The sequence below is a fragment of the Bos indicus x Bos taurus genome, chromosome 11, assembly GCF_003369695.1.
Source record: "Bos indicus x Bos taurus breed Angus x Brahman F1 hybrid chromosome 11, Bos_hybrid_MaternalHap_v2.0, whole genome shotgun sequence".
Classification (NCBI taxonomy): domain Eukaryota; kingdom Metazoa; phylum Chordata; class Mammalia; order Artiodactyla; family Bovidae; genus Bos; species Bos indicus x Bos taurus.
The window spans coordinates 26620116-26633378 of record NC_040086.1 but is presented as its reverse complement, the minus strand read 5'-3'; the positions used below and the strand labels follow the sequence as shown (position 1 = coordinate 26633378).

The following is a 13263-nucleotide window of genomic DNA, read 5'->3' as shown; positions in this document are numbered from 1 at the left end:
GCCATTCTCCCAAATCTTCCCACCCTCTCCCTCTCCCACAGAGTCCATAAGCCTGTTCTATACATCAGTGTCTCTTTTGCTGTCTCGCATACAGGGTTATCGTTACCATCTTTCTAAATTCCATATATATGCGTTAGTATACTGTATTGGTGTTTTTCCTTCTGGCTTACTTCACTCTGTATAATAGGCTCCAGTTTCATCCACCTCATTAGAACTGATTCAAATGTATTCTTTTTAATGGCTGAGTAATACTCCATTGTGTATATGTACCACATTCATCTGCTGATGGACATCTAGGTTGCTTCCATGTCCTGGCTATTATAAACAGTGCTGCGATGAACATTGGGGTACACGTGTCTCTTTCCCTTCTGGTTTCCTCAGTGTGTATGCCCAGCAGTGGGATTGCTGGATCATAAGGTAGTTCTATTTCCAGTTTTTTAAGGAATCTCCACACTGTTCTCCATAGTGGCTGTACTAGTTTGCATTCCCACCAACAGTATAAGAGGGTTCCCTTTTCTCCGCACCCTCTCCAGCATTTATTATTTGTAGACTTTTGGATCGCAGCCATTCTGACTGGTGTGAAATGGTATCTCATAGTGGTTTTGATTTGCATTTCTCTGATAATGAGTGATGTTGAGCATCTTTTCATGTGTTTGTTAGCCATCTGTATGTCTTCTTTGGAGAAATGTCTATTTAGATCTTTGGCCCATTTTTTGATTGGGTCATTTATTTTTCTGGAGTTGAGCTGTAGGAGTTGCTTGTATATTTTTGAGATTAGTTGTTTGTCGGTTGCTTCATTTGCTATTATTTTCTCCCATTTTGAAGGCTGTCTTTTCACCTTGCTAATAGTTTCCTTTGATGTGCAGAAGCTTTTAAGTTTAATTAGGTCCCATTTGTTTATTTTTGCTTTTATTTCCAATATTCTGGGAGGTGGGTCATAGAGGATCCTGCTGTGATGTATGTCAGAGAGTGTTTTGCCTATGTTCTCCTCTAGGAGTTTTATAGTTTCTGGTCTTACGTTGAGATCTTTAATCCATTTTGAGTTTATTTTTGTATATGGTGTTAGAAAGTGTTCTAGTTTCATTCTTTTACAAGTGGTTGACCAGATTTCCCAGCACCACTTGTTAAAGAGATTGTCTTTAATCCATTGTATATTCTTGCCTCCTTTGTCAAAGATAAGGTGTCCATATGTGTGTGGATTTATCTCTGGGCTTTCTATTTTGTTCCATTTATCTATATTTCTGTCTTTGTGCCAGTACCATACTGTCTTGATAACTGTGGCTTTGTAGTAGAGCCTGAAGTCAGGTAGGTTGATTCCTCCAGTTCCATTTTTCTTTCTCAAGATCGCTTTGGCTATTCGAGGTTTTTTGTATTTCCATACAAATTGTGAAATTATTTGTTCTAGCTCTGTGAAGAATACTGTTGGTAGCTTGATAGGGATTGCATTGAATCTATAAATTGCTTTGGGTAGTATACTCATTTTCACTATATTGATTCTTCCAATCCATGAACATGGTATATTTCTCCATCTATTAGTGTCCTCTTTGATTTCTTTCACCAGTGTTTTATAGTTTTCTATATATAGGTCTTTAGTTTCTTTAGGTAGATATATTCCTAAGTATTTTATTCTTTTCGTTGCAATGGTGAATGGAATTGTTTCCTTAATTTCTCTTTCTGTTTTCTCATTATTAGTGTATAGGAATGCAAGGGATTTCTGTGTGTTGATTTTATATCCTGCAACTTTACTATAATCATTGATTAGTTCCAGTAATTTTCTGGTGGAGTCTTTAGGGTTTTCTATGTAGAGGATCATGTCATCTGCAAATAGTGAGAGTTTTACTTCTTCTTTTCCAATTTGGATTCCTTTTATTTCTTTTTCTGCTCTGATTGCTGTGGCCAAAACTTCCAAAACTATGTTGAATAGTAATGGTGAAAGTGGGCACCCTTGTCTTGTTCCTGACTTTAGAGGAAATGCTTTCAATTTTTCACCATTGAGAATAATGTTTGCTGTGGGTTTGTCATATATAGCTTTTATTATGTTGAGGTATGTTCCTTCTATTCCTGCTTTCTGGAGAGTTTTTATCATAAATGGGTGTTGAATTTTGTCAAAGGCTTTCTCTGCATCTATTGAGATAATCATATGGTTTTTGTTTTTCAATTTGTTAATGTGGTGTATTACATTGATTGATTTGCGGATATTGAAGAATCCTTGCATCCCTGGGATAAAGCCCACTTGGTCGTGGTGTATGATCTTTTTAATGTGTTGTTGGATTCTGATTGCTAGAATTTTGTTTAGGATTTTTGCATCTATATTCATCAGTGATATTGGCCTGTAGTTTTCTTTTTTTGTGGGATCTTTGTCAGGTTTTGGTATTAGGGTGATGGTGGCCTCATAGAATGAGTTTGGAAGTTTACCTTCCTCTGCAATTTTCTGGAAGAGTTTGAGCAGGATAGGTGTTAGCTCTTCTCTAAATTTTTGGTAGAATTCAGCTGTGAAGCCGTCTGGACCTGGGCTTTTGTTTGCTGGAAGATTTTTGATTACAGTTTCAATTTCCGTGTTTGTGATGGGTCTGTTAAGGTTTTCTATTTCTTCCTGGTCGAGTTTTGGAAAGTTGTACTTTTCTAAGAATTTGTCCATTTCTTCCTCATTGTCCATTTTATTGGCATATAATTGTTGATAATAGTCTTTTATGATCCTTTGTATTTCTGTGTTGTCTGTTGTGATCTCTCCATTTTCGTTTCTAATTTTATTGATTTGATTTTTCTCCCTTTGTTTCTTGATGAGTCTGGCTAATGGTTTATCAATTTTATTTATCCTTTCAAAGAACCAGCTTTTGGCTTTGTTGATTTTTGCTATGGTCTCTTTTGTTTCTTTTGCATTTATTTCTGCTCTAATTTTTAAGATTTCTTTCCTTCTACTAACCCTGGGGTTCTTCATTTCTTCCTTTTCTAGTTGCTTTAGGTGTAGAGTTAGGTTATTTATTTGACTTTTTTCTTGTTTCTTAAGGTGTGCCTGTATTGCTATGAACTTTCCCCTTAGGACTGCTTTTACTGTGTCCCACAGGTTTTGGGTTGTTGTGTTTTCATTTTCATTCATTTCTATGCAAATTTTGATTTCTTTTTTGATTTCTTCTGTGATTTGTTGGTTATTCAGCAGGGTGTTGTTCATCCTCCATATGTTGGAATTTTTAATAGTTTTTCTCCTGTAATTGAGATCTAATCTTACTGCATTGTGGTCAGAAAAGATGCTTGGAATGATTTCTATTTTTTTGAATTTACCAAGGCTAGCTTTATGGCCCAGGATGTGATCTATCCTGGAGAAGGTTCCATGTGCGCTTGAGAAAAAGGTGAAATTCATTGTTTTGGGATGAAATGTCCTATAGATATCAATTAGGTCTAACTGGTCTATTGTATCGCTTAAAGTTTGTGTTTCCTTGTTAATTTTCTGTTTAGTTGATCTATCCATAGGTGTGAGTGGGGTATTAAAGTCTCCCACTATTATTGTGTTATTGTTAATTTCTCCTTTCATACTTGTTAGCATTTGTCTTACATACTGCGGTGCTCCCGTGTTGGGTGCATATATATTTATAATTGTTATATCTTCTTCTTGGATTGATCCTTTGATCATTATGTAGTGACCTTCTTTGTCTCTTTTCACAGCCTTTGTTTTAAAGTCTATTTTATCTGATATGAGTATTGCTACTCCTGCTTTCTTTTGGTCCCTATTTGCATGGAAAATCTTTTTCCAGCCCTTCACTTTCAGTCTGTATGTGTCCCCTGTTTTGAGGTGGGTCTCCTGTAGACAACATATATAAGGGTCTTGTTTTTGTATCCATTCAGCCAGTCTTTGTCTTTTGGTTGGGGCATTCAAGCCATTTACGTTTAAGGTAATTACTGATAAGTATGATCCCGTTGCCATTTACTTTATTGTTTGGGGTTCGAATTTATACACCATTTTTGTGTTTCCTGTCTAGAGAATATCCTTTAGTATTTGTTGGAGAGCTGGTTTGGTGGTGCAGAATTCTCTCAGCTTTTGCTTGTCTGAGAAGCTTTTGATTTCTCCTTCATACTTGAATGAAATCCTTGCTGGGTACAATAATCTGGGCTGTAGGTTATTTTCTTTCATCATTTTAAGTATGTCTTGCCATTCCCTCCTGGCTTGAAGAGTTTCTATTGAAAGATCAGCTGTTATCCTTATGGGAATTCCCTTGTGTGTTATTTGTTGTTTTTCCCTTGCTGCTTTTAATATTTGTTGTTTGTGTTTGATCTTTGTTAATTTGATTAATATGTGTCTTGGGGTGTTTCGCCTTGGGTTTATCCTGTTTGGGATTCTCTGGGTTTCTTGGACTTGGGTGATTATTTCCTTCCCCAGTTTAGGGAAGTTTTCAACTATTATCTCCTCAAGTATTTTCTCATGGTCTTTCTTTTTGTCTTCTTCTTCTGGAACCCCTATGATTCGAATGTTGTAGCGTTTAATATTGTCCTGGAGGTCTCTGAGATTGTCCTCATTTCTTTTAATTCGTTTTTCTTTTATTCTCTCTGATTCATTTATTTCTACCATTCTATCTTCTAATTCACTTATCCTATCTTCTGCCTCTGTTATTCTACTATTTGTTGCCTCCAGAGTGTTTTTAATTTCATTTATTGCATTATTCATTATATATTGACTCTTTTTTATTTCTTCTAGGTCCTTGTTAAACCTTTCTTGCATCTTCTCAATCCTTGTCTCCAAGCTATTTATCTGTGATTCCATTTTAATTTCAAGATTTTGGATCAATTTCACTATCATTATTCGGAATTCTTTATCAGGTAGATTCCCTATCTCTTCCTCTTTTGTTTGGTTTGGTGGGCATTTATCCTGTTCCTTTATCTGCTGGCTATTCCTCTGTCTCTTCATCTTGTTTGAATTGCTGAGTTTGGGGTATCCTTTCTGTATTCTGGCAGTTTGTGGAGTTCTCTTTATTGTGGCTTTTCCTCGCTGTGTGTGGGTTTGTACAGGTGGCTTGTCAAGGTTTCCTGGTTAGGGAAGCTTGTGTCGGTGTTCTGATGGGTGGAGCTGTATTTCTTCTCTTTGTTTAGTCGCGCTGTGGGGAGGGAGGGAGGGATGCTGCAAACAAATAACACTGGCGTGCGCTCGCAGTGCCTCAGCCACACTGGGTCTGCCCCCGCTCACGGCGCGTGTAGTCTCCCTGCCCACACTGCTCGGGCTCTAGGTTGTTCCGCCGGGAACAATCCGAGGCTGGCCCTGGGTTGCATGTACCTCCCAGGTCCAAGCCGCTCAGGTTCAGGCACTCGGGTAGTCCTCAGAGGCGCAGACTCAGTTGGGCCTGAGTTTTGTGCTCTTCCCAGGTCCGAGCAGCTCAAGTGATGAGGTGTTTGGCGAGCGCCAATGCTGCGACTTATCGCCTCCCTGCCACTCGGTTATCTGGGTGTAAAACCGGCGCACCTTCTCAGGCAGATGTTAACCATCCAAAAAGTTTTAGTTAGCAAAGAAGCCTGCTTACAGTTTTATAGATAATGTCTCTCTGGGGCTGCGATTGCCCCCTTCCGGCTCTGGCTGCCTGTCACCGGAGGGGGAAGGTCTGCAGCCGGCTATCTCTGTTCAATTCTTTGTTCCGTGCGCGGGCCTGGCGGTCTTAGGTTAGGGCTGGCTTTTCGCGTGGTAGATATCCCACAGTCTGGTTTGCTAGCCCAAATTATTTCGCTCAGATAGTGCTCAGGGTATTCAGGCCAGATTCTTACTCTAAGCGATGCAGCCCGCGCTGCGCCTCCCTGCCCAGCCCCCTCTTGCTAATGGCGCGTGCAGGCGTCTGCGCTGCTTCTCCGCTGGGGGAGTTACCGTAGGACTCGCAATCTTCGAGTTTTAATTGTTTATTTATTTTTTCTTCCTGTTATGTTGCCCTCTGTGCTTCCAAAGCTTGGCACAGATTCGGCAGTGAGAAGGTTTCCTGGTGTTTGGAAACTTCTCTCTTTTTAAGACTCCCTTCCCGGGACGGAACTCCGTCCCTCCCTCTTTTGTATCTTTTTTTGTCTTTTATATTTTTTCCTACCTCCTTTCGAAGAGTTGGATTGCTTTTCTGGGTGCCTGATGTCCTCTGCCGGCATTCAGAAGTTGTTTTGTGGAATTTACTCAACGTTTAAATGCTCTTTTGATGAATTTGTGGGGGAGAAAGTGTTCTCCCCGTCCTACTCCTCCGCCATCTTGGCTCCTCCTCTCTTGACGATATATTTTTACCAGCTTTTTTTTTTTACACATTATCAAACTGTAATTAGGATTTTTCATTTAAAAATTTTACAAATATGTACTCTTCATAGTCCTCAATCATAATAATCAATTCTTATGGAAGGCTGCAGAAGCATTTGTTTCTTAATGAAAAGTCATGAGAGGATTTTGAACCTAAACATATTGCCCACTTTGATTTTACATGCATGTGGACATAATTAGGGGCCATCCAGCAATCTTGCTTCTCCTGACATCATTCAACAAATAGTTCCTGAGCAACCACTATGTGACATGGGTGAGAACACTGAGTCAAACAGGACAATGCCCTGCCTTCAAGGAGCATCATCACCCCCAGTGATGATGAGTGTGTGTCTCACGCAGTGGGAGGGAGACACAGAGTGCTGCTCACACACGCTTCTCAGAGGAACACCTAACCTAGCAGGAGTGGAAGGTGAGAGAGGTCAAAGAAAGCTTCCTAGGGATGCTTTCAGTTTTTCTAATTTACTAATTATAAAGTTTATCTAACCCTTATTTGCCATAAAGGATCCTCTGTTTCCTAATCAGTTTGTTTTCAGTTCAGTTCAGTTCAGTCGCTCAGTCGTGTCCGACTCTCTGCGACCCCATGAATCGCAGCACGCCAGGCCTCCCTGTCCATCACCAACTCCCGGAGTTCCTCAGACTCATGTCCATCAAGTCAGTGATGCCATCCAGCCATCTCATCCTCTGGCGTCCCCTTCTCCTCCTGCCCCCAATCCCTCCCAGCATCAGAGTCTTTTCCAATGAGTCAACTCTTCGCATGAGGTGGCCAAAGTACTGGAGTTTCAGCTTTAGCATCATTCCTTCCAAAGAAATCCCAGGGCTGATCTCCTTCAGAATGGACTGGTTGGATCTCCTTGCAGTCCAAGGGACTCTCAAGAGTCTTCTCCAACACCACAGTTCAAAAGCGTCAATTCTTTGGTGCTCAGCTTTCTTCACAGTCCAACTCTCACATCCATACATGACCACTGGAAAAACCATAGCCTTGACTAGATGGACCTTTGTTAACAAAGTAATGTCTCTGCTTTTGAATATGCTATCTAGGTTGGTCATAACTTTCCTTCCAAGGAGTAAGGCTGTTTTAGGTAACTCTAATTCATATTCTTTAAAAAAAAAATTTCTCTGGATACAACTTGAAGCACTAAAGAAAAAGGACTTTAAAGAAGTGATCCTTTCTAACCTCCCACCCCGTGCACTATTGGCTTAGAACCACAATGAATGTCCAAAAGAGCCATTTTTCTATTATTACTCCACATCTTATCCTGTGGTGCTCTTCAATCATGTTAAATACGGCAGACAGACAAGTACGGAGAGTAAACTGGCAAACTCGCCATTCAGGTAACAAAACTCTTCCCACCCTTTCCAGAGAGCTTGCCACAGAATCTGCTGCAGGATCCTAGAAAAAAATCAGGTCACTCTAACAAACTTTTCAAACTGTAAGAAAATACAGAAACTACTCAATCTCTCTCTCTCCCTCTCTTTCTTGGTGTGTATGTGTATGTACGTATGCACATACATAACTATTAAGAGCTATGCTCATTTTTCTTTGAGAAAAATATTAGCCCATCTTTTGTGGATGCCTACTAAATTGAATTTGATGCCATTATTAAGGGATATAAAAGAAAAAAGATGGAATATATTATCAACTTTTTGGGGGGCTGCATGGCATGTGGGATCCTAGTTCCCTGAGCAGGGATCAAACCCACACCCCTTGCACTGGAAGGGCACAGTCTTAAACAATGGACCGCTAGGGAAGTCCTTATCAGCTGTTTTTAATAACTCCCTTTCCCCAGATGTTTTTATGCTATCAAAAGAGACTAAATCTGAGGCAGTATTCAAACACCTCATCCCTGCCAGCACCCAGATATCACCACACCATCTGCAGCAATTGTGTACTGCCTTGGCTGTCACATTAGAACTTTAGACTTTACAGTTAGAGAGAACCTGAGTTCACATGCCTCAGAAAATAAAATGGCTTGCCCAGGGTCACACAGCTCATTAGAGGCAAAAGAGGTATTAGTGCCTATGGCTGGCTCATCCCTTTATTCCTTTGAATTCTCAACCAAAAAAAAAAGAAAAGAAAAGAAACCCCATCTCTAGTCCCAAGAAGTTACAGCAAGAATGCAACAAAACGTATTTTGCTCTGAATTTCTCTAACATCTGATTCACTTCATTAGATTAAAAACAATCTAACACTTTACACTGCATCTTAATGTTGAAGTTTCAAGTTTTATGTCCTAGTCTTTTACGTTATTAACATTTCACCTTCTGTACACGTTATCCTTTGGCAATACATTTTAAAAATTTGGACCAAATCCTAGAAAATGAGTGTCTCAGTTTTATATATCAGAAGAGGGAAGGAGGAAAAATGTGAAGTGGTATCTATGTCTTACCTACCTAAACACACACACAAAAATATATTAAAATACCCTGCACAGAATTTCAAGAGGACACAATTCAAAGAATAACAATAAATGCAAGTCACCAAGAGATGACATTTTCATGACCTAAGCTTGTTGCATACTGTTCCTCCCGCTCCTGTCTACTGACATCCAGGAGTAAACCCTAAGGGAGTTGTTTTGAGTGAGGGTTTCTGTATGTCTCTTTGAATAGGAATACAAAGTGACAGAAAAATAACTCAAAATTGCTATAAAATGAATGGTATTTCCAAATGCGCAAGCAAACAATGTGCACTTTAATGTAACACATTTCTTATTTGGCAGTAAGTTAAAACATACGTTGTTTGAAGTTTATATAAAAATGGATGAAAAGGTGTTATTTGTGTTAAAAATGAAACCAAATTACTAAGTGGTTTGAAATCCATGGCTTTTATTATCCAAATGTAGCCAGTTAAAAGTAATGTCACTTGAAGAGTAAAAATAAATTAGGGTTAACAGTTACTGGTTTGCTTGGTTTTGCTTTGTTTTTTTGATGAAGGAAATAAACAAAGTAAAAACCTTCAAACATGTGCACTTAGTCATTACAATTTCACAATTTCCTTTAACACAATTCCAAAAAATAAACAACAAAGAAATTTAGTTACCCCTTAAAATCAAACACAAATATTTTTTCCTGAAGGCTTTTTCTTCTATGAATTTCCAAAGAAAAGAGCTGTCAAATGCTTAGTCTCACTTCAAAAAGGAAAAGTCAATGGCAGCAGGTGAAACTCAAGTGGTCAAAATGTCCTCATCAACTTGCCCTGGGAAAAATTTCGTCAAGAACAACAAGAACACAAACCAAAAATCATTATTATCAAAGAAATTATTTTTACCATCAATAGTTTGATTAGTGCTTTGCAAAACAAAAGAAGAGAACATACTCTTGAACTGTTTAGACGGAAAAGACAGAGAAGGAACAAGTTTTCAAACAGGTTGGAAAAACCGAAGAAGTTCAGAACTAACACTTAAAAGCAAAAAGAGGTTTTATTACTTGGCTTTTAAATATACAGTATGTCCAAGAGCGTGTGTTTCTTAGACCTAAGATTCCTGGCATAGCTGCCATTTTTCTAAGGTCTTTTTCTATAACTTATTTAGGATCCAAGATAATTTTCCCCTGTTGACCATCATTTAATATAGCCAAAAATAAGATACAGTATGCCCCCAAAGATCAGATAACTTAGCTCTAATAAGTACAATCAAAGAAGCACAACCTGCTATAAATCCTTAAAGTAGGTATGAGTGCCTTAAGAAAAAAGCTAAATTTTCATGTATCCCATTTTGAGTCCTGGGAAAATAACTGCATCATTATCTCTGAGCAGCACTGGAAATGGACCAAGTTGTAAAGAAAGCCAGTCTATAGACAAACACCATCAAAGGTGTTGGGTCCAAAGATGTGTCAAGAGATGTCACTACAATAGTCCACCACTGGTTTTTGCCCTCGTTAAGTTGGTCAAAGGAAAGTTATGACCAACCTAGATAGCATATTCAAAAGCAGAGACATTACTTTGCCAACAAAGGTTCGTCTAGTCAAGGCTATGGTTTTTCCTGTTGTCATGTATGGATATGAAGAAGGCTGAGCGCCTAAGAATTGATGCTTTTGAACTGTGGTGTTGGAGCAGACTCTTGAGAGTCCCTTGGACTGCAAGGAGATCCAACCAGTCCATTCTGAAGGAGATCAGCCCTGGGATTTCTTTGGAAGGAATGATGCTAAAGCTGAAACTCCAGTACTTTGGCCACCTCATGCGAAGAGTTGACTCATTGGAAAAGACTCTGATGCTGGGAGGGATTGGGGGCAAGAGGAGAAGGGGACAACAGAGGATGAGATGGCTGGATGGCATCACTGACTTGATGGACATAAGTCTGAGTGAACTCCAGGAGTTGGTGATGGACAGGGAGGCCTGGCGTGCTGAGATTCACGGGGTTGCCAAGAGTCGGACACAACTGAGTGACTGATTTGATCTGATCTGATCTGAAGTTGGTCAAAGATACTTCAAGGTGCAAAACACCTTAATTACACTGCTTACCATGATCAATTGTATTTATTTAACTTCTGAAATATTTTTTACATCTTTATTCTTGTCTAGAAATAACAGGAGTTGAAAAACTTAGAACACTTCAGAAACTTTACAGTGTAACTGTCCATGTTGGATAAAAGTATTGACATTAAAAAAAAGAATAAGTTGGGGGCTTACCTGGTGGTGCAGTGGATAACAATCTGCCTGCCAATGCAGGGGACACAAATTCAACCCCTGAGCCAGGAAGATCCCACATGCCCCGGGACAACTAAGCCTGCTGCTGCTGCATCACTTTAGTTGTGTCCGACTCTGTGCGACCCCATAGATGGCAGCCCACTAGGCTCCTCTGTCCCTGGGATTCTCCAGGCAAGAACACTGGAGTGGGTTGCCATTTCCTTCTCCAATGCATGAAAGTGAAAAGTGAAAGTGAAGTCGCTCAGTCGTGTCTGACTCTCAGCGACCCCATGGACTGCAGCCTACCAGGCTCCTCCGTCCATGGGATTTTCTAGGCAAAAGTACTGGAGTGGGGTGCCATTGCCTACAAACCACAATTATTGAGCTGGCGCTCTATAGCCCAGGAGTTGTAACTACTGAGCCCATGTGTCCTAGCCTGTGCTCACAAGAAGAAAAGCCATCACAATGAGAAGCCCATGTATCGCAACTAGAGGGTAGCCCCTGCTCGCCTCAACTAGAGAAAGACATGTGCAGCAACGAAGACCTAGCACAGCCATGAATAAATAAATCTTAAAAAGAAAAGTTAATGGGAGGTGAAAACAAATTTAAGAGGAAATAAACTTTTAACCTATACTAAGCTTCTGTTGCAAATATAACCTACATCTGCTAACATTTCAAATAAATGTTAGAAAGTATTAGTGAATGTTCTCTTTACTCTCACATGCCAGCATTCTGTAGGCAAATGAAAACTAAAATGCTTTTTTTCATTAATATTCATATAGTCTTGCTAAGGTTTATGTATAATACTCGCCTTTTTCCCTCTGTCCTTCAAAATCCAATGGGCAATAAAATTGTATTAAGATCTAGATGATAACAATCTCCCATCTGCCGCACTCAAATACTAACTAGTGCATCACATTTCAAAAAGTTGGTCAGCTGGAATCTGGATTTAAGTTAAATCAATTATATGTCAATTATATTTAAATAAAGCTATGGGGAGGAGATGAATCAATAACGTTAAGAACTAAGTCTGGTTATTTAGCTTATTTTAAAAAGCAAGAAGGAAAACGTTTTCTGAATTTCATGCTAAGATTTTATATAAATTTGTTGATAGTTTTAAATAATGTTTATCCTCAAGGTATTTTTAAGACAATTAGTTATCAGACAGGAGGTGCAATAAGCGAAAGAAGAGCAGCAAGAAAAGTGTATCGTCTAAGCTTCACAGTCACAAAGAACATCAAAAACAGGTCATGTGTAGAGTTACAAGAGATACACTGACTAGGCTGAAAGACAAACCATTCATTAGAGTGCACTGAGAATTAATATTTTTTATAAATTATGTAATCACCCCATGAATAGCTCAATTAAATTGATTTCTATACTGAAGAATTAATTTATTAAATTAAGATATTTAAAATATTTCATGATTTTTGTTTTGGCATTTTCTTTACTTCTCAAATACACTGGAAACCAGCGGCATACTAAGGGGTGGGGCATGGTAGGCATGTTTCACCCGAGTAGGGAGAAATAATTTTAACCCTGGCATTTTTCAAAAAATGCTGTCACATGTGGATAATTAAAAGCAAATTAACTTTCAATTTTATTATTTTTCAAAATTATCTAACACCCTTCATAGCCCCAGACTGGACTTCCCCTGCCATCCTCCCCAGTCCTTGGCATACCCTGGCTGGAAACCTCAAAAAAATGGAAATAGCTAAGATCTGTCACAATCTCTAACATAATCTGCATTTACTTATCATTCTTAAGTTACCTCTTCACTGTTTTCTTCTCTTCCTTTTATTTCTCCTGTTCATTTAATTTTAATCATTTTACAAAGAGATAGTAAAGCTGAATTTAGATCTTACTGAATTTTTAGGCTGGAATGGAGAGAAATAAAACTAAAATACTGCTCATTTAGTAAAATACTGCTCTTAGAACATGAGTTATAATATTCACATACTCAAAATCCAAAACACTTCAAAATGAAAACAGAGCTTTTAGCTGTTAGAAAAACGAAAAGTGAGCTGTTGGAAATTGCAAAATAATCTGTATGTTTTTCATTTTTATACATCATATATGTGAAAAAAATTCTTAATTTCTTCACATTAAAAGTAAAGTATAATAACATAAACTGGATGTCACACTTGATATGCAGGTCTAATTATGATACATTGTCCTTATACTAAGTAGATATGTGATAATTCATGAAAAAATCTTTCTCATTGAAAGCTCTTTTAATCTTCATTTTAAATTGAATTTTTCTTGTTTTCTATATAAGAATCCAATTTTTCTCATGTAGAATCATTATTTCTTCCATTCTGTTATAAAGTTTTCAAAGCATAAGAATCATAGTTGCTAATTCTCACAGAATTCTTCT

General features: G+C 38.5%; 1 protein-coding gene across 2 annotated transcripts in view; it reads right to left on the bottom strand.

The window, feature by feature from the left end:
* The window catches only part of CAMKMT (calmodulin-lysine N-methyltransferase), a 439963-nt gene that overhangs the window by 291264 nt on the left and 135436 nt on the right, over window positions 1-13263 (bottom strand). The window lies entirely within an intron of this gene.